The sequence below is a fragment of the Aotus nancymaae genome, unplaced genomic scaffold (assembly GCF_030222135.1).
Source record: "Aotus nancymaae isolate 86718 unplaced genomic scaffold, 86718_ANA_hifiasm-v0.15.2.pri h1tg000030l, whole genome shotgun sequence".
NCBI lineage: Eukaryota > Metazoa > Chordata > Mammalia > Primates > Aotidae > Aotus > Aotus nancymaae.
Window position 1 is genome coordinate 5,480,155 of NW_026988443.1, and position 21,822 is coordinate 5,501,976.

The following is a 21,822-nucleotide window of genomic DNA, read 5'->3' on the forward strand; positions in this document are numbered from 1 at the left end:
CGGAGCGGGAGCGCGCGGCAGGTGAGCGCGGGGCTCAGGGGAGCGCGGCAGGCGGGAGGGCCGGGGATGCGTCCGGGGTCGGGGGTGCTGGTGGCCGCCGCCCCGCGCCGCGCGGACCCCACCCAGGCGGGCGGGTGACCCCTCTCCTGGCCCGCCCTTCCCCGGCCTCGCGGGCTCCCGGCCCCTCCGCTCGGCGGCAGCAGCGGCGGCTCCTGCCCGGGTTGTTCGGGAATGCTCCGAGACCCCTCCCTCGGGCTGCGACCTCCTCCCTTGGGCACGGCCAGGAGACGCTTCCCAGACGGTACCCCAGCCCAGCGGGCTTTCCAATGACAAGACTGAGACCCGAGGGAGGCTGCCTGGCTCCAGACCCCTGCCCTGGAGCTTAGGGCGGCAGAGAGGGGCTGGCTCCCGGCGGCGGGGCCTGTTGGAAGCAAACACTGCCCAGAGTAGCAGCCTCTGCGGGCGCAGGACCGGGCTGTGGGTCTGCAGCGCCTCCACCAGAGCCAGCAGGACTCCTTGGGGGCCAGAGGGGGCCAGGGTCCATGGGAGTGTGAGCCAGGCCCGGCCTCTCCCTCGGATCCCAACCGGGGAACCCAGACGCCTCGCACACGAGCAAGTGACAATAGGAGCCGACCCGGTTGGGGGAGGGTTGGGGGCGAGACGCTGGAGCCTCTCCGTGGATTGGAGTTGTTCTTTCTCCTGGTTTATGTCTCAGGTCCCTCCCTCAAAGTCCAGGAACTCCTTTCTGAGCCCCAGAGCTGACACTGATGAAATGATGGCGCAGCCCGGTGAATAGATGTAGAGCCCTTAAAATGAGGAAGAGGATACCCTGTGTGGCCGGCTGAAGCCTCTTCAGGCTAGTCCGGAGTGATACTCAGAGATTGAATGAATAAATGAATGAATGGCTGCATGCATGACTAACAGGACTGTAGTGGACTCTGGGTGAGGCTACGACTGTGGGGACCTAGGCAGGGGCTTTGGTCCCTGAGAGGAGGGAGTTTTAGGGTTCAGTGGATGCCTTGAAACGTGGGCAGGTGCCCTTGTAGAAAGGAGTTTGTCAGCTGGAGCTGGGGCTAGGCTGTGGGGAGGGGTCAGGCTCCAGGTCTATGGGGGGACCCCACAGGAGTGGCTGACTGGGCCTGGGGAGCAGAGGTGAGAACCCCCTTCCCCACTACATGGTGAGTGAGGTTCATATGTGGAGGCAGGATTTTTTTTTTTTCTTGAAACAGGGCCTTGCTCTGTCCTCCAGGCTGGAATGCAATGGCACAATCATGACTCACTGCAGCTTCCACCTCCCAGGCTCAAGTGATTCTCCCACCTCAGCCTCCCAAGTAGCTGGATTATAGGTGTGTGCCACCATGCCTGGCTAATTGATTGATTTTTTTTTTTGTAGACACATGGTTGCCCAGGCTAGTCTCAAACTCCTGGGTTCAAGCGATCCTCCTGCCTCAGCCTCCCAAAGTGCTGAGATTACAGGTATGAGCCACCGTGCTTAGCCTTTCTTTCTGTTTTTTTGACTCCTGATTATATTACTCCGTTTCTTTTCTATCTGAAGCAGCCTTCTGTTTCTGGGAGCCTGGCCTTGCAGGACCAGGTCTTCTAAAGCCGCCTCTCCCGCTGCTCAGTGTTGGGGATCCCCAGGCACTGGGTCCTCTTGCCTCAGCAGCCACACAGACCCTGAGTGCCCTTGGGTTTATGAGAGTGGGTACTTTTGGGCTTTTTACAGAGGAGGACAGGGAGAGGTGAGGCCTGCTGGGCCCTCCCAGGGAGCCCTCCAATGTCTGAGGCCCTTACAAAGCCCCTGTGTGTCCTTTGTATCTTTAATCATAAGTTAGGCAGGACCCAAATGATCAGTCCCTTTGCAGGTGAGAAAGCTGAGGTCCTCACAGGTGTCATAGCAAGAAGCTGGGCTATTCTGACATGGTCTTGGTGGAGCCCGTTGGGGTCCACATCAGGCTGAGCCTGAGCCCCAGCCTTGAATGTGAAGTCAAGTGGGCCTGGTGAGTGCCCACCACAGGCAGCACACATTCCCTGCCCATGCCCTGCCCACCTCACCCTGTTCCCATTTCTAGCCCATACCCAGAGGTACCCTGGGGCTTTGCTCCTGACCCCCACCTCTTGGACCCCTTTCATGGTGGGCACAAAAGAACATTGCTGGGGGAGAGGGGCTTATGTCCCTTTCTCCCAACCCCCGGGCTGAATCCAGCCAGGGTGGCCTGTGTCAGGGCAGGAGGCAGAGAGGTGAGGTAGGCGTGGGCCCTGCCATGGCCAGTAGGGGAGGCCAAGTGGTTGCACTTTGAACCCAGACACTCCCGCTCCAGGTGGGCCAGGCTGTGCTTTTGTGCATCGAAGGGCAGGGAGGGGCCATTACTTTGTACAGATACACTGTACAAAAATTCAGGGTATCGGCCGGGCGCAGTGGCTCACGCCTATAATCCCAGCACTTTGGGAGGCCGAGGCGGGTGGATCACGAGGTCAAGAGATCGAGGCCATCCTACCATCCTGGTCAACACGGTGAAACCCCGTCTCTACGAAAAATACAAAAATTAGCTGGGCATGGTGGCACACACCTGTAGTCCCAGCTACTCGGGAGGCTGAGGCAGGAGAATTGCTTGAACCCAGGAGGTGTAGGTTGCAGTGAGCCGAGATCGCGCCATTGCACTCCAGCCTGGGTAATGAGAGTGAAACTCTGTCTCAAAAAAAAAAAAATTCAGGGTATCTTTGAGGGAGTTTGTGGACAGATCATTTTCTTACTTAGTCATGCTTTCTGTGTTTTCAAAATTGTCGGCAATGAGGAAGAAAAGCAAAACTGTATTCCCTTTGTGTTCGCTCTGCTAGATTTTCATGAGCAGTTCTGTGGCTTCTGAAACTTAGAATTGGGTTTGCAGATGAGGTCTGGAGGCTGATGTGAGTTTCTGAATTTGACAAGATATCACATGGTGAGGTTCCAGGATTTTGAGATATTTCAGTACATTGGCCTCGCAGCCTAACAGAACGGCCTGAGACTCAGGCGGAAGATGCCCTGTTGGTCGCTGGCATGTTACCTCTTCTGCTGTACGTCTGCTGGCATCTGTGGCTCATGGTGGTCGGAAAGCTCTCTGAGGGGTTCTGCCTCCTCTTCTCAGATACTGCAGCCCTGTCTGTGGCCCCTTTGAGTGCTTTCTGCTCTCTGCATGAGAGCCTGCGCCATTCCTACCTCCCAGGCCCTGCCCTTGCTGAGCCTTCTTCCTGTAACCCTTCCAGCATGGTCCTATCATGTGTCTTAGCAAGTACTCAGGCTCCAGCCTGGTGCAGCGGCTCACGCTTGTAATCCCAGCTCTTTAGGGGGCTGAGGCTGGCGTATTGCTTGAAACCAAGAGTTTAAGACCGGCTTGGCCAAAGTGGTGAAACTCTGTCTCTACTGAAAATACAAAAATTAGCTGGGTATGGTGGTATGTACCTGTAGAATTGCTTGAACTCGGGAGGCAGAGGTTGCAGTGAGCCGAGATTGTGCCACTGCACTCCAGCTTGCTCTGGGTGACAGTGCAAGACTCTGTTTCAAAAAAAAAAAACCAAAGTACTCAGGCTGCTCTTAGACAGTTGACCTCGAGGGTTCTCCTGAGCCCTGGTCTGTGGGTTACGGATGTGGCCTACAGACTCTTATGACTTCAGGCTCTGCCTTTTGGACCTGGGCATTTGGGCCTGGACTGGACTGTAAAGGAGAACATGGCAGGCTCTGCTGGCCCCAGCCCTCCAAGGCCCTGGTTATCGCCCATTTTGCCAGGAGTTGGGGAGGCTCCTCTGCAGGTGAGCACATTCTTACTCTGGAAATGGCTACATGGGGCCCTGCTGGGGGCGGGGCTGGTGGGCATCCAGCCAGGGCCATTGCCAGGCATGGGGAGCTGGCAGCCGGAGGCCCAGCCCATGTGTGTGCAGGAGGGTGCTCCTTCATTTAATGATCACCTGCTGAGTGAGGCGCCTTGAGCAGCTGTTTGCAGTGGGAGCCCCTGTTCAGTGAACAACAAAGGGCTTTCTTTGGAAGCTGTTGGGCCTGGAGGATAAGAGCACCAGCTCTAGAGAGAGTCCGCTGGGCTTGAGTCCCAGCTCAAGTTACAGCGTCATAGCTGTGTGACTTTGGGGAAGTGCTTCAACCCCTCTGCACCTTCAGTTTCTCAGTTATAAAATGGAGACAATCAGAGTGCTTATCTCAAAGGCCAAGGATTTAACCTCCAGGTTAAAGGCGACTAAAGAGAAGTGATAACAAAATGCCTGTAATTCCAGCACCTGGGGAGCCCGAGGAGGGCAGATCACTTGAGCTCAGGAGTTCGTGACCAGCCTGGCCAACATGGTGAAACCCTATCTCTACTAAAAATACAAAAAAATTAGCCGGGTGTGGTGGCGGGTGCCTATAATCCCAGCTACTTGGGAGGCTGTGGCAGGAGAATCACTTGAACCCAGGAGGTGGAGGTTGCGGTGAGCCAAGATCATACTGCTGCACTCTAGCCTGGGGGGCAAAGTGAGACTCCAGCGCAAAAAAAAGAAAATCAAAAAAACCTAAAATGCAGTATGTGGCCGGGTGCAGTGGCTCACACCTTTAATCCTAGCACTTTGGGAGGTTGAGGCAGATAGATCACTTGAGGTCAGGAGTTCGAGACCAGCCTGGACAACGTGGTGAAACCTTGTCTCTATTTTTAAAAATAAAAAATTTAAAAACAAAATAAAATTTAAAAAAATGCGGTATGTGAGCATAGGATGGGAAAAAAGGTATAAAGCACATGTCTGGGATGGTTGATAAAATTGGGTACAGGCTGTAGATTAAAAGTATTGTATTAACATTAAATGATCTGATAACTCTTTATATGAGCCCTTGTTCTTATGGAATTTGCAAGGCTAAAGGGGCACAGTGTAATTAACCCACTGTCAAATATTAAAGAGAAACAAATGTATAGATAATAGAATGAGGCAAAATGGTACAAATAGGCAAATCTAGATAAAAAGAATAGAATTATTTGTACTTTTCTTATCACTTTTCTGAAAATTTTTAGAAAGTATTTCAAAATACAGTTTTAAAAAATGCCTGTCTTGCCAGGTGAGGTGGCTTACACCTGTAATCCCAGCACTTAGGGAGGCCGAAGTGGGAGGAATCCTTTAGGCCAAGAGTTTGAGACTAGCTTGAGCAACATAGCAAGATTCTGTTTCTTCCCAAAAAAAGAAAATAAAATTGCGAGGCATGGTGGCACATGCCTGTGGTCCCAGCTACTCCAGAGGCTGAGGCAGGAGGATCACTTGCACCCAGGAATTTGAGGCTGCAATAAGCTATGATCATTACACTGTGCTACAGTTTGGCTGATACAGTGAGACCCTGATTTAAAAAAAAAAAAAGAAAAAAAGAAAAAAAATGCCTGTCTTATGAGACTGTGGTATGATGAAATGACATTACTTCATGGCACTCAGACCAGTCCCTGGCACTCAGCCAACATTGGCTGTTACTGCTGCTGTCGCTTTTTGTTATCTTTAGTAGGGGCACTGTGTGTTCCCCGTCCTGTTGCTGTGATCCTGAGGGGCAGGCCTTGTTTCTCCACTTTTCAGATGACACAGTTGAAGCCCAGAGAGGTGAAGTGGTTTGCTCAGGACCACACCACAGAGTCCAGGGCCCTGGGAGGAGGGCTGCAGAAGTGCTTAAAGTTTATTTTGAATTAATCATCAACATTTGAAAACCACAAGATTTTTACATAAAACCCAGATTTCTAGTTTCTTTTGCCAACTTAGAAGGCCTGTACTCCTGGCTATGTTGCTGCGTGGCAGCTACCGGCAGTGCCTCACCCAGGGCTCGGGCCTCCAGTGTGCCCCAGTCCCAATCTAGCCTGCCAGCCTTGCCTGTCATTGTTCCCACCTGGTCTCCGAGGGTTCTAAGTTCAGTGTCCTGGGAAGTGATCGCAGGGTGCCGGGCCACAAAGCTTGGGTTCTCCCCCTCCCCGACCTGCTTCCCCATGCAGAGGGCATGGCATTGCACTGCCTCAGCCAGTATTTGAACACGTGGTATGTGTGGGCAGCGGCTGGGGGCTTCAGGTGAGGAGGAAGAGGAACTGAAGCTTTAGGGCTCCAGTCTGCTGTCCTGTCCCAGTCCCAGGCCTCTGTCCATCCCTCTGGCAGCCCAGTGCTTGGCTTCTAATGCCACTGGTCCTCCGCCAGCCTGGCTTTGGGGGCAGCAGGAATGGGTTGAGCAAAGGCTGGCAATAGGCGTACCCCAGGGTGTGGGGTGAGGGCAGCTGCTGGGCAGGCATTGTTTATGTGCCTGGGTAGCTGTGCCTTGAGATTCTCATCTCCCAGAGGAGGGGGCAGGCTCAGTGAGGATGGCAGGAGGAGCTCACCTTGGTGAGTTTGGTATTAACAGAAGGGGAAACTGAGGCTCAGAAAGGTGATGTGACCCTCAGAGGTCCCCTGACCAAGCAATAGCAATGCCAGGACTAGAAGCCAGGGTTTCTGCCTCCTGGGCTAAGGCTCTGGGCTCCATTCCCGGGAGGAGGAAAGAGCTCATTTCTTATTTTTAAATGGCTTTCATTTTTAAAATTACAGAAACAATTCACATTTAGGTAGTGAAAAATCAGAAAATATAAGTAATGAGGTGGGGAAAAAACTTATTAATAGAATCTGTACTTGCAATAACCCATTAACATATTGGTGTGTATTCTTCTAGACTTCTTTTTTAAAACATACTACAAGAAAAAGGCCAGGTGTGATGGCTCATGCCTATAATCCTAGCACTTTGGGAGGCCATGGTGGGTGGATCACCTGAGGTCGGGAGTTTGAGACTAGCCTAGCCAACATGGTGAAACCCCGTCCCTACTAATAAGACAAAAAAATTAGCTGGGCATGGTGGCTCAATGCCTACTTGGGAGGCTGAGGCAGAAGAATCGCTTGAACCTGGGAGGCGGAGTTTTCAGGAGATCTCGCCATTGCACTCCAGCCTGGGTGACAAGAGCCAGACTCTGTCTCAAAAAAAAAAAAAAAAAAGAAAAAAGTCGAGCATTACAACTTCCCTTATTGTCCCCTAACCCTAACCCTAACCCTAACCCTAACCCTAACCCAGGCTTTGGGGTGGAGTTGGGGTCGGAGTATTACAGACATGAGTGGCCCAGCCTTTGACACAGGAGGCGTCTGGGTGATTTTCTCTGTCCCCTGTTGCAGACATTCCGTTGTTTCCAGCATTTTTGCAGTTAGAGAGCTGCACTAAACAGCCTGTAGCTAAGTCCTTGAATGTAATGAGACTCTTTAGGGTAAATGAAAATGGGCCCATTTCTTTTTTTTTTTTTGAGAGCGAGTCTTGTTCTGTCATCCAGGCTGGAGTGCTGTGGCTCAGTCTTGGCTCACTGCAGCCTCCGCCTCCCGGGTTCAAGCAATTCTTCTGCCTCAGCCTCCCGAGTAGCTGGGATTACAGATGTATGCCACCATGCCTGGCACGTGTTTTTAGTAGAGACGTGGGTTCACCATGTTGTCCAGGCTGGTCTCAAACTCCCGGCCTCAAGTGGTCTTCCCCACCTTGGTTTCCCAAAATACTGGAATTACAGGTGTGAACCACTGTGCCCGGCCTAAACACGTCCATTTCTTACCTTTGTGGCGCCCTCAGGCTGGACCCAGGTTTATGGTGGGAATGTGTCTGGGAGTGTGGAGGTCTCAGGCGCTGAGTGCTTTACACCTCCCACCTCTGTGGTCAGAGGATGAGACAGGGAGGGGCTCTCGGGAGAAGGCTTTGCCAGGAGTGTGTTATGATGCCGCCGCCCAGGCTAGCACTGTAAGCCTTTAAGCTCCTGTGGTGAGGTAGGTTGAGGTAGGGGTGGAGGCGGCGGTGTCTGCTGCTCCATGCTGGTGGCGCCCCCCGGGGAGCCTGGAGCCTCCTATGCTTCCAGCAGGAGGGGGCTGCAGGAAGGGCCTGCGTGTATCCGACTTTGTCCTTGTCTGTCTCTATCGGCCTTTCTCCGTGTGTCTGTCTGTCTGTCTGTCTGTCTCTGCCTCTCTCTGTGTGTCTGTCTGTCTCTCTCGAGTCAGGAGCAGGGTTGAGGCTGGGTCTGTGTTTCTGACCCTGAGACCTCGGGGGATTCACCTTCCCTCTCAAGACCACATGACCCTCATCGGTAGGAAGGGGCTAAAAACCACCCCTTCACTGTGTGAGACACAGAGGAGATGACAGATGCCAGAGCGCTTTCAGTGACAAGGTTTTGACATTTCATTATGAACGATCCAGCGGACACAGCAGCAGGCAGGGCAGCACACCGGCATGCCACTCCACACGCCCCGCCTCTGCTTCCGCAGGCTCCAGCCCGCAGGCTCCCTGAGCTGCCTCTCCGCCCACACATGGCCCCTCCAGGCACCCTGTTACTTTGTGAGAATCATAGTCTATGTTACTAAAAGATAAGGATGCTTAAAACACACACAATCACCAAAGAACTGTTATAATGAATAAACACACAGTGAAGTCATAAAGTCAACACACAAAAATCAGTCGTGTTTCTGTGTGTTAGCTAACTATCCGAAAAAGAAATCGAGAAGATAATCCCATGCACAATAGCCACACCAAAAAACACTTTTAGGAATAAATTCAACTAAGGAAGTGAAAGAGTTGTACACTGAAATCTATAAAACATTATCCAAGAAACGGAAGAAGACCCAAATAGATGGAAAGATATCCATGTTCATGGATTGGAAGAATTAATATCATGTAATGTCCATACTACCCAAAGCTTTCTACAGATTCAAAGCAGTCTCTGTCAACATTCCAGTGACTTCTCACAGAAAAAGAAAAAAAAGGGAATGTCTTTGATATACACTAAAAGCTGTGTCTCCCCTCCTCCCACCCAAACAAAAGAAAAAACAATTCTAAAGTTCAGGTGAAACCACAAAAGACCCCATAGCTAAAGCGATGTTGAGCAAGAAGATCAAAGCGAAAGGTATCACACTACCTAATTTCAAAATATATTACAGAGCTATGGTAATTAAAATAGTATTGTGCTGGCATAAAAAATAGACATATTGGGCCTGGGCATGGTGGCTCACGCCTGTAATTCTAGCATTTTGGGAGGCCAAGGTGGGAGGATTGCTTGAGGCCAAAAGTTTGAAACTAGCCTAGGCAACATTGCAAGACCTTGTCTCTACAAAAAAAAATTTAAACATTTGCCAAGTGGGGTGGCAGGAGCCTGTAGATGGAAAGGACACAGATGGAAAGATATCCATGTTCGTGGATTGGAAGAATTAATATTGTGCAAATGCTCATACTACCCAAAGCGATCGACAGATTCAGTGCAGTCTCTGTCAACATTCCAGTGACTTGGGATGTTGACCAGCTACTTGGGAGGCTGAGGTGGGAGGACTGTGTGAGCCCAGGAGCTTGAGGCTGCTGCAGTGAGCTATGATTGTGCCACTGTACACTAGCCTAGGTGACAGGGTGAGACAGTTAAAAAAATATATATATATATCTAATTTCTTTTTTATAGAGATAGGGCCTTCCAAAATGCAGGGTTACAGGCATGCACTACCATGCTTGGCCCATAAGACCCTGTTTCTTTAAAACAAAAAAGAGACATATCAAACAATGGCACAGGCTAGAGAGCTCAGAAATGAACTCATGCATACATTTGCAGCATACATTGATTGTTTGTTTGTTGTTCAGATAGTGCCTCACTCTGTCACCCAGCCTGGAGTGCAGTGGTGTGATCTTGGCTTCCTGCAAACTCTGTCTCCCATGCTCAAGCCATCCCCCTACCTGAGCCTCCTGAGTCACTGGGACCACAGGTGCACACCACCACACCGGCTAATTTTTGTTATTTTTTTGTAGAGATGGGGTTTCAACATGCTGCTGAGGCTGGTCTCGAACTCCTGAGCTCAAGGGCTCTGCCCGCCTCGGCCTCTCAAAGTGTGGGATTACTGGCGTGAGCCACTGTGCCTGTCCTCTCTGTTGATTTTTTAACAAAGGTGCCAAGGACACACCACTGGAAAAGGATCGCCTCTTCAATAAATGGTGTTGGGAAGACTGGATAGTCACATGCAGGGGGGTGAAATTAGATCCTTATATGCAGAAAGCAACTCAGAATGGACTGATGACTTAAACATAAGACCTGAAACTATCAAACTACTAGAAGAAAATATAGGGAAAAAACTGTGTGATACTGGTCTGGGCAATGGTTTTTTGATTTTTTTTTAAATTGACCTTGAAAGCTCATGCCACAAAGGCAAAGATAGACAAATGGGATAATGTCAAACTTAAAAACTTCTGCACAGCAAAGAAAACAGCAGAAGAGACAGCCTAGAGACTGGGAGAATACATCTGCAAGCCAAACATCTGATAAGAAGTTAATATCCAAAATAGGTAAGGAACTCAATAATAGCAACAACAAACCCAATTAAAAAATGGGCAAAGCGGCCAGGTGTGGTGGCTTAAGCCTGTAATCCCAGCACTTTGGGAGGCCGAGGCTGGTGGATCATGAGGTCAAGAGATCGAGACCATCCTGGTCAACATGGTGAAACCCCATCTCTACTAATACAAAAAATTAGCTGGGCATGGTGGCGCGTGCCTGTAATCCCAACTACTCAGGAGGCTGAGGCAGGAGAATTGCCTGAACTCAGGAGGCGGAGGTTGCAGTGAGCCAAGATCGCGCCATTGCACTCCAGCCTGGGTAACAAGAGTGAAACTCCGTCTCAAAAAAAAAAAAAAAAAAAAAAATGGGCGAAGGACTTGAATAGACATTTTTCAAAAGCACCCATACAAATGAACAATGAAAAACATGTTCAACATCACTAATCATTAGGGAAATGCGTATTAAAACCACAGTGAGGTATCACCTCAGACCTGTCAGAACGGCTATTATCAAAAAGACAAGAGGAGCCAGGTGCTGTGGCTCACGCCTGTAATTCTAGCACTTTGGGAGGCTAAGGCAGGAGGACTGCTTGAGCCTGGGAGTTTGAGACCAGCCTGGGCAACATAGGGAGAACCCATCTCTGCAAAAAATAAAAAAACAAGCCAGGTGTGGTGGCATTCACCTGTCGTTGCAGCCAGTCGGGAGGCTGAGGTGGAAGGATCACTTGAGCCCAGAATTCAGAGGCTGCAGTAAGCTATGATCACACCACCGCACTCCAGCCTGGGCAAGACCCTGTCTCAAAAAAAAAAAAAAAAAAGACAAGTGTTGCGGGTACTGTGGAGAAAGGAACCCTTGAACACTGTTGGTGGGACTGCAAATTAGCACAGCCGTTATGGAAAATAGTAGGAATTTTCCTCAAAAAAGAAAAAGTAGTATTACCCTATGACCCAGCAATCCCGCTTGTGGGTACATAGTCAAAGGATTTGAAACCAGTATGTTAGAGATATCTGCACGCCCATAGTCATTGCAGCATTATCCCTAACAGCCAAGATCTGGAAACAAGTGTCCATGAATGGATAAAGAAGATGTGACATGTATACACAATGGGATATTATTTAGCCTTAACAAAGAAGGAACAACATGGATGAACCTAAAGGACCTTATGCTAAGTGAAATAAGCCAGGCACAGAAGGACAAATATTGTATCTCACTTATATGTGGAATCTAAGAAATCTAGGCTGTGTGAGGTGGTTCACGCCTGTCATCTCAGTGATTTGGGAGGCTGAGGTGGGAGAGTTGCTTGAGGCCAGGTGTTCGAAACAAGCATGGGCAACATAGCACCCACCTCCACACGACAAAACAAACCCAAGAGACCACCACCAGCAAAACCCAATTGAACTCAGAGGCAGCACGCAGAAGGGTGGTTAGCAGAGGCAGTGTGTGGAGGGGGAGGTGGGTGGGGAGAGGGATGTAGATAGGGCCAGGTCAAAGGATACAAAGTTTCAGTTAGGAGGAATTAGTTTTTTGAGACATATTGCATAGCATGGTGACTATAATTAATGTATATTTCAAAATTACTGAGAGGGTGATTTTAAGTGTTGTCACCACAAACAGTGCTACATACTTGAGGTGATAGGTTAATTAGCGTAATCATTCTACATTGTATATATGTAACATTACTTTGTATCCCATAAATATATACAATTATAACTGATCAATTTACAATAAAATTTGAAAAACAAACACATATTTTACCACACCTAAATATTAGCAATAATACTTTAAGATCATAACTATCCATTTAGTGTCCAAACTTCCAGTTGTTTTGTAAATGTCAAATATATACATATATGTTTCTCTCTCTCTCTCTTTCTTTCTTTTTTTTTTTTTCGAGACAGGGTCTCTGTCACCCAGGCTAGAGTGTAGTGACTTGATCCTGGCCCACTGCAACCTCTGCCTCCTGGGCTCGGGTGATCCTCCCACCTCAGCCTCCCCAATAGCTGGGACCATAGGTATGCCATCACATACCAGGCTAATTTTTTTGTAGACATGGGATTTCACCATGTTGCCCAGGCTGGTCTTGAACTTCTGGACTCAAGTGATAGACCTGCCTTAGCCTCCCAATGTGCTGGGATTAGGGATGTGAGCCACCATACCAGGCCTATATATTAATATTACCTTTTTAAAACCAGGATCCAGAGCCAGGCATGGTGGCATGCACTTGTAATGTAACTTCCAAGCTACTTGAGAGGCTGGGGCGGAAGGATTACTTGAGGTCAGGAGTTGGAGGCTGTGGTGAGCTATGATTGCGCCACTGCACTCCAGCCTGGGTGACAGAGAGAGACCCTGTCTCTTTAAAAGATAGTAATAATCGGGATCCAAATGAAACTGGTGCTACATTTCTTCAGTCTTTCATCTGTAGGGCCAGTACTCATTTGTTCTCTCTGTCTTCCATGCAGTGTTTTTGTTGAACTAGGTCCCTTTACCTGTAGGAGAGCTTCCTGTAATGTGTAGCATGCTCCTTGTCCCCTCAATCCTATAAATTCCTAGTTGTATCCAGAGGCTTGATCTAGTTCAGTTTTGATTTTTTTCATACAACAGCACATTGGAGATGCTATTGGAAATTTCTGGGAGGCACACATGGTCTGGTGAATTGCCTTTTGTAATGCTGGCAGTCATTGATATTCAGTGACTTTAAGGATGTATTTTTTGTTGTTCTTTTTTGGAGACATGGTCCCTCTCTGTTGCCCAGGCTAGAGTGCAGTGGCTCAGTCAGAGCTCAGTGCAGCCTTGACCTCGGGATCAAGCGAGCCTCCCACGTCAGCCTCCCGAGTAGCTGGGACCACAGGTGCCCACCATCAGCTCTGGCTAATTTATTTTTTGTAAGACGAGGTTTCACTGTGTTGAACCGACTGGTCTTGAACCCCTGGGCTCAAGTGATCTTCCTGATTCTCCTGTCTTGTTCTCCCAAGGTGTTGGGATTTTAAGCATGAACCACCATGCCAAGCCCTTCAGGAAGTATTTTTAATTATGGTAAAAACCTTCTGTTTCACCCTGTTACAGAGTGGTGCCTAGTTTGGTGTTGGGTGGAAAACTACCAGTCTCAGTCTCAGGGCATTGTTTTTTCTGATTCTTGCTTTTTCTTGATTGTAACTGGCTTTCCTCTTTTTTTTTTTTTTTTTTTTGAGGCGGAGTCTCACTCTGTTGCCAGGCTGGAGTACAGTGGCTCACTGCAATCTCTGCGTCCTGGTTTCAAGCCTTTCTTTTGCCTCAGCCTCCTGAGTAGCTGGGATTACAGGTGCATGCCACCACATGCAGCTAATTTTTGTATTTTTAGTAGAGATGGGGTTTCACCATGCTGGCCAGGATGGTCTCTATCTCATGACCTCGTGATCTGCCCACCGTGGCCTCCCAAAGTGCTGGGATTACAGATGTGAGCCACCGCGCCCGGCCCCACTCTTCTTCTAATTATGTGGGTAGTGTATTTTCATTAGAGAAAAACTGAAAAGCAGATCTAAACAAAAAAATAAATATTAAAGTAAAACTGTGCCAAGTTCTATCACCTAGTGATAACTCCTAAGATTTGGGACATTTTCTTCCTGATTTTCTTGTGTGCAAAAAAACTACAGGCATCCCTGTGACACTGCTAAAAAAGAAAGGGGTCACACTTCACATGGGGTTCTGGGAGCCGCTATTTTCACTTTGTGATATGTCCGTAGCCCCCTTCGAGGATCTGGTGGGAGGGACGTGGCCCTCCTCCCTGCCGGTCCATGGGTCACACACTGGGCCGGGCGCAGGGAAGGACGGGCGGACTCTGGTGCGGCCCAGCTGCCAGGCTTTTCAAAGGAAATAAGGCCTTTTGGTTGGCAGGGCGGTTGCTTTCACATCTGTTCTTTTAGGATTCTCTGCTGTTACTCAATAAACCATGACCCCAGTTGCCCCTTTCCTTCTCCAAAGCCCCATCTCCCAGGCCTGGAAGAGACTGGGGCCCTGGGGGTCATGGGAGCCAGCCCCCTGCCCTTGAGTGGACTCACGTGATGTTGGGTTGTTCATCTTTCCTTGTTCTGGCATTGGAACTGGGCCGAAGCAGCAGCGATTTACATTCTACAGAGGAGGGGCAGTGGCCATGGGGTGCTACATTTAATGGTGCTGTGGGAGGGGACCATGCCTGGACATGAGTGCCGGGTGCAAGGGTCACTGGAGGCTGACTCCCACCATGGCAAAGAGGTCCCAGTGGCTCGAAGCTCGCACCTACTGCCAAGTGAATGAGAACACTTTCCCACAGTCCCAACAGAAGTCCCGGAAGTGAATTTCACAGGACCGATTGAGTCTCACACCCATTCCTCAATATACACTGGTTGTGAGGCCACTCCTGCAGGCTGGTTCCCCCTAGGAATGGGGAACTGTTACCAGAGTGGACCTGACATCCTGTATGGAGGAGCCTCAGGGAGGCCTGTGGCATTGTGACCTAGAGGAGGTGATGGTGGGGCATTGGGGAAGGCTTCCTGGAAGAGGTGGCACCTGTACCTGGCAGGATGGGCAGCATTTTGAGCATTCCAGGGGCACTAAGGCCTGAGCAAAGGCATGGAAGAGTCAGGCAGCTGGGTATCGGGTGGAGGGAGATAAGGATGGAAAAGTGACTTGGGCCAGGTGGTGGTCCCGGTGGAGGAGGAGGAGGAGGCAGGACTTGCCTCTGGAGCCACAGGCAGGCCATGGAAGGGTTTTGAAAGGGGCAGGCATGTCGCTGAGCCGGGATCTAGGGTTTGGAGTGGGGAGAATGCCTGGCTGGCCTCCTCCCTGCCAGCTTGCACTGAGCACCCACCATGTGCCTTGTGGCCATTTCTCACAGCCCCTCACGGGCTCCCAGGGGAGTGGGCCACATCTCCTAACTTTACAGAGGGGTTCCCTGAGCCCCAGGGTCCCCTAGCTCTGCCAGAGTCTCTCCTTGGAACCCTGACTCCAGAGCTCTCAGAGAGGAATAACCCCAGGCCCTTCCTGAAGGCTCCTCTTCATCCTGCCAGGACGAGGGGCGGGGTTGGGGACCAGTGGCCAGCCCGATTGCTCAGGCCCTCCCAGGGCTCCTCCGGGTGCCGTGAACCCCCGACCTTAGGGGAAGGAAGAGGTGACAGTGCCCTGGACAGTGGTTCTTCTTCTCATCCCCCCACCCCTACAGAGACGTGCTCAGAGTTCCAAGCCCACTAGTTGCTGGGGGTTTTCTCTCCCCGGGAAGGGCTCGACATCTGGGTTTGTGCAGCGGGGCCAAGCTGTTTGCTCAGCACTCAGCATTATTTGTCCCTTGGCTGACTGACAGCCCTGTCTGTCGTGTTGGCTGCAGTTTGAGTCCCTCCTACTGGCTGAGTCCCTCTTCTGCCTCATCCTGGGCTCCTCCTCCAGCGAGGCCCCCATCCTTCTCCGGGGGAGGAGGTCTCTCTCCTTTGAACTCTGGGCCACATATGCCTGGACACTGCTGGGTGCTTTTCCCCAGATCTTTTTAAAAAATTTTTAAATTTTTTTTTTTGAGGGGACAGGGTCTTACTTTGTCGCCCAGGCTGGAGTGCAGTGGTGTGATCTCAGCTCACTGCAACCTTCGCCTCCCAGGCTCAAGCTATCCTCCCACCTCAGCCTCCCGAGTAGCTGGGATTACAGGCGCCCACCACCACACCCAGCTAATTTTTGTATTTTTAGTAGACAGGGTTTTGTCATGTTGGCCAGGGTGGTCTCCAACTTCTGGCCTCAAGTGATCCACCCGCCTCAGCCTCCCAAAGTGTTATGATTACAGGCATGAGCCACCACGCCCCAGAGCTTTATGCCGTGCCTTTGGTGGGCATCTCTTACCTCCTCCCAGCCAGGAATTTTAATGAAAGAGAACTATGTCCAAGTCACTGTGTCCCCAGCACCAGGGAAGAAGGTGAGGGTTGCTGAGTGGGACAGGAAAGGATTGAGGCCGTGCCGTGTGCCCTGGCACCTCTACTAAGCAGAAACCAGCCTTCCCTGTCTGATGCTTCGAAAGCTCAAGGTTGCCCTTGTCTGGGGGAGTTGAAGGAAAGAGGGAGTTTGTTCAGCAGGTTTGGGAGCACTGTGTGCCAGGGCTGGAGATCTTGGGTGAGGGCACCCACCATGCTTATTACCTTGTAATGGAGTTAGGAGCAGCCTGTCCCCATGGAAGCTTGTCCTTGTTCCCAGGGAGGGTTGAGAGCATGAGTTGTGAAGTCAGGTAGATCTGAGCTTGAATCCTGGCTCTGCCTTTTCATAGCTGTGTGTGCTTGGAACAGCGATGTGGTGTCTCTCAGCCTTGGTGGCTTCTTCTGCAGAAGGATGATAGCAGGGCCTTCCTCAGTGGGGCTGGCAGGGAGTGCATTGAGGCTGTGTGTGCCAAGTCCTGGGTGACGCCTGTGTGCTCAGATCCTGCCTGCGGGGACCTCTTAGACAGCATGGGGGGTGGGGTGTGAAATGGTGGCTGGTGGCGAGGGCTGCGGGGAGAAGCTGGTGTGAGGCAGAGCTGAGGCTGCAGCAGGGAAGAGACTCACTGCCACATCTTCCAAGGAGAGAGCTGGGAGGGCGACCTGAGGGGCAAGAGGTGCTGCTCAGTGGGACAGGAACCTTGGGTGATCAAGCAGCAGGGTTTACTGTGCGTCCCTCATGATTAAACCACAGGCTTCGTTATCACACAGCCCCTGCTGTATGGCCAGTTTGTCTTCACACACTTCCTGCTCTATGGCCGGTGGTGGAAAGCCCAGGGCCTGCTGTAAGCTCCCGCCGGGCAGTGGGGAGCCCCTCCTGTGTCCAGGCGTCCACCTGTGCCCTCTCCAAGCCACCCTTTTTCTCAAGCTGATATCATCTCGCAGAAATGTTGGTGGGGGTGGGTTGCTCCCCACCTGCTGTTCCCCTGGACTTGCCCTGCCTCCTATGCCCCTTCCCCTAGGCCCGCTGTGATCTCCCCCCACCCTCCTCTGCCCGCTGCGATCTCCCCCCAGCTGCTCCATCTCCACACCGTGCTTTCCTCAGGGTCTGGGCTTGTGTCTCTTCAGCCTCTCACCCACTGGGCCAGGTCAGATCTGTTCTGTTTCCTGAATCTGCTGAGCACCCAGCACTATGTCCTCCTGCATAAGCAAACAGGTATCGCTCAATACCCATTTAAAAATGGACAGGTAATTTACATACAGGCAAGTGCACAAACCTTCAATGTACAGGGCAATGGGTGTACATAGGCACTCGCCTGTGTAACCGACACCCAGAGGGAGATTTAGAAGATTCTCAGCCCCCAGAAGGTCCCTGTGTACCCCTCTCCAAGCAGGGACCTCCCTAGAGGCAACCACTGTCTTGCCGTCTGTTGCTTTAGATTAGTTTGATCGTTTCTGAAGTTTCACATAAATGGAAATGGGCTGAATTTATCTCTTGTGGGGGGGTCTCTCACTCTCCTTGCCGTCTGGGATATTCATTCGTGTTGTGTGTTAGCAGTGATCTCTTCCTTTTTACTGCTGAGTCATTTTCTGTTGTGTGAATTTATGAAAATTTGTTTATCCATGTCCTCACTGCAGGATGTTTAGGTTTGCAGTTTGACTGTTAGGAGGAAAGCTTCTCTGAACACTTGGACAGAAGTCATTCGTGGACACATGTACTCATTTCTTTTGGGTAAATACCTGAGAGTGAACTGCTGAGTCACTGGGGAAGTATCTGGTTTGCTTTTGTCCACACTGCCAGGCAGTTTTCATTGTGGTGGCTCCATTTTACATTCCCACCAGCAGTACATGAGAGTGAAGAGCTGCTCCTCCTCCTTGTCAACACTTGGTATTTTCTTTTTTAATTTTAGCCATTCTAGTGGCACAGTGGAATCCTCTATGCGGTTTTAATTTGCTGATGGCCGATGGTGTTGAGTGTGTTTTTCATGTGCTAATTGGTCATTTTTGCATCCTCTTTGTCAAAGTACTTGTGTAAGTCTCTTGTTCGTCTTTTAATTGGGCCATTTGTCTTTTTCTTCTTGATTTGTGGGAGGTCTTTTTTTTTTTTTTTTTCCCCAAAACAGAATCTCACTCTGTTGCCCAGGCTGGAGTGCAGTGGTGTGATCTCGGCTCACTGCATTCTCTGCCTCCCAGGTCAAGCAATCCTCCTGCCTCAGCCTCCTGAGTAGCTGGGATTACAGGCGCATGCCACCACATCTGGCTAATTTTTGTATTTTTAGTAGAAATGGGGTTTCTCCATGTTGGCCAGGCTGGTCTCAAACTCCTGACCTCAGATGATCCGCCTGCCTCGGCTTCCCAAAGTGCTGGGATTACAGGCTTAAGCCACGGTGCCTGGCCTGGGAGATCTTTATATATGCTAGGGAGGAGTCTTTTGTCAGTCATATAGGATGTGAATTTCTCCTAGCCAGGGGCTTGCCTTTCTTCTCTCCTGATGATGATGTCTATTCATTCTCTGCTTTGGGACACCCAGGGCTGGGAGATGTTTGCTGATAGGAGGGCGGCGCTGATGGGGAGGCTGCTCCGAGATCTCCCACTCCCTCCTGTGGCCTCTGGAGCAGCCTGGAGCCCTGTATAAGTCCTATGCCTGTCTCTACCAGACAGGAGACCGTAGGTCACCTGTTAGTCCCCTGCATGGGGCCTGGCGGAGAGACAGCACCTAACATGTTCAGTTCCATCTGATCAGTATCCATGGGGTGTGTACTCTGTGACCAGCTGGGGCTGGACACTGGGGACACAGCTGTTGACTGTTGCCCTCCCATCTCTGCCCTCCTCAAGGACATACCTGAGGGACGACAGACCAGCAACCGAGGTGGTCACAGCACAGAGGTGCTGTGATGGAGGAAGGTGCAGGGGCTAGAAGACCAGAAGAGGGGTGTCTGAACCCAGATGTGGAAGGTGGAGGAGGTACACCCTTGCTTTGAGGAGCTCATAATCCCAGGACTCTAGTCACATGCTCAGAAGGACTCCTTGAGGACCAGGTGTTGCTGTGCCCAGCAGGCTGGAGGCCTCCCCCTCTGTTTTAGGAGTCTCCACTCCCTCCTCCCAGCCCCTCCTGGTCTGTTCCCTCACCATCGAGTGCCCCATGATCCTAGTGTGGAAACTGAGGCTGGGCACAGCAGAAAGTGCTGGGGTTTGATTCCTGGCCTCATGGTGCCCAGGGATGCTGGGGTTCTCCAGGGACTCTGATTTTGGAATAGGAGCCCCAAAGATGAGCCTTGGCCTTGCCCCTGCTCTGCTCCCAGCACGGAGTGCAGGTGAGATGGAGAGGCAGGGGGCTGGACTGGAAGATTTTTGAACTCTCAGGTCACTTCCTGGGCCCCTATCAGAGGTGGACAGGGCCATCTTACTATATAGATAGGGAAACTGAGTCCCAGCAAGGCATTGGGGCCTCTCTGTGAGCATCAGAGCCTGCTGGAGGATCAGGCCAGGCCGCTAATTGCTAATTGCCCATTACGGATGTATTTGCTTTCCACTTCGAACAGTTGTCTCAGGGCTTCTAATGGAGGTTTTTGGTGCTTGTTTTATTTTTTTTTTTTTCAAAATTGTTCCAGCTTCAAGCTTCAAATTTCCATGAAGTCATTGGAGCCCGGAGCCTGGCCTGGCAGCTTCCAGGCTGTGGAGAGCGGCCCTGTGGCTGGGGGAGGGGGCCTCACACCCCCGAGAAGCTCCTGGCCCGGGGCTGTGCCTTAGCCTTGCTGCCGCCCGCCGGAGCAGGAAGTGGTGGGTCCCAGATGTGACTCACTCTCATTAGGTAGCGTGGAAGGAGTCTACGGATGGGTGAGCCTGGACGCGTCTGAGGAAGGGCAGACCCTGGCCAGCCGCTGGGGCCCAGGAGGAGAGCCAGGTAAAAGTGGGGTGTGGGGATGGAGTGTCACCAGTCCTAGCGGCTTGAGGCCCTGGGGACGGGGTTGGACGGCGGGTGGGAAGCAGCTCACCAGGCAGCCTGGCCTGGGAGTGCACTGGGCAGGGTATGGGCTGGGGGAGGAGGTGGCTCCGGGCGCCTCCTGGGCAGATGCTGGGAGAGGTGGCCCCTCAACAGGGGACCAGTGACGACTTGTCACTGGCTTTTCCCAGCCTGACAAGAAAATGTGGTTGTGACCGCAATGTTGTGCATCTGGCCCGTTCCATCTGGAATTCTAGGAGCCACAGACTCTCAGATGTCCACAGTCCTTCTGGAGGGTGTAATTTTACATTTACAAGCACACATGACTTTTCTCAATGAAAGGAAACATTGGCGAAGGAAGGGCAATTCAACTAGTTTTATGAAATTATAAAACAACAAATAAACAAAACCTCTGAAAGGGGCACACGCCTGAGGCTCAGGGAACCAAGATGCCTCCGGAAAGCGGACTGGTCTCCCTTTCCCTGCAGCGCCTCTCCCATCCCCCAGGGGCCGAGTGGGTCATCTGGAGTGGGTCTTTCTGGAGCTTTCTATGCGTTCATCTAAATGTGTGTGCACAGACACAGGGTGAGGCAGCTGCCTGTTCTTTCACATCAGGGTGGGGGCAGGGACGTCTGGGACTGGGGGCTTCCTCCCTGGCCAGCCATTGCTGGAGGGGAGAAGGGAAGTGGGAAGCCAAGGGCCTGGAGGTGGGGGCCGGGCTGGGCTGCCTGTGACGGGGGCCAGGGCTGCGTGACCATGGGCCGTCACCGATGTGCAGGTGAAGGCTGTGAAGGGTGGACCCAAGCACCAGTGTGTCTCGGCGTGAGGACCAGGCTCCCCAGGGAATCGCAGGGTTCTAGCCTCTATGTGGAAGGACACGTTTAAAATCTAAGTATTTGCCTTAGGAAAAAAAAATCTGTAAATAGGACATTGACATTGTGATGTCATGACTATTTATTGTCTTGGAAGAGGCTAAAGAAGACACAAAAGTGACAAGCCAGCTGATTTGAGAGGAAGTGCCACGTGCCGGCCCTGCAGGAAGTGCAGGCGGCTCAGGAAGGCCTTTGCCGCGCGGTCTCCACCTCCCACCCGGTGTCCGTCCCCCCCACTCCAGCCGCCCTGGGTTCCGAGGTTTACCTGCTGCTCCTGGTGCAGGGTGTGGGGGAGGGGAAGCTCACAGATTGTTCCGGATTCTGTGGCCCTCACAAGGGAAGGTGTGAACTTTGTGGAGGTGGCGTCTCTGGTGGTATTTTCTTCCTTATTTTCATTTTTGTTTTATTTTACTTTTTTTTTTTGAGGCAGAGTTTCACTGTTGTTACCCAGACTGGAGTGCAATGGTGCGATCTCGGCTCACCACAACCTCCGCCTCCTGGGTTCAAGCAATTCTCCTGCCTCAGCCTCCTGAGTAGCTGGGATTACAGGCGCGCACCACCATGCCCAGCTAATTTTTGTATTTTTAGTAGAGGCGAGGTTTCACCTTGTTGACCAGGATGGTCTCGATCTCTTGACCTCGTGATCCACCCGCCTCGGCCTCCCAAAGTGCTGGGATTACAGGTGTGAGCCACCACGCCCGGCCCCTTTATTTTACTTTTTTGAGGTGGAGTCTCTCTCTGTTGCCCAGGCTGGAGTGCGGTGGTACCATCTTGGGTCA

At 51.3% G+C, this 21,822-nt stretch overlaps 1 protein-coding gene across 2 annotated transcripts in view; it reads left to right on the plus strand.

Annotated features, from left to right (window-relative positions):
• ADCY7 (adenylate cyclase 7) overlaps positions 1–21,822 on the plus strand; it is a 72,037-nt gene continuing 50,215 nt past the window's right edge. The window contains exons 1-3 of one of the 2 annotated variants that reach the window (XM_021673589.2): positions 1,135–1,476; positions 19,064–19,192; positions 20,040–20,132. The gene's annotated coding sequence lies outside the window, so the exon portion shown is untranslated. Of the gene's footprint in view, positions 22–1,134; positions 1,477–19,063; positions 19,193–20,039; positions 20,133–21,822 lie in introns of those variants that run through there. The other variant, XM_064383044.1, reaches the window with a different exon arrangement.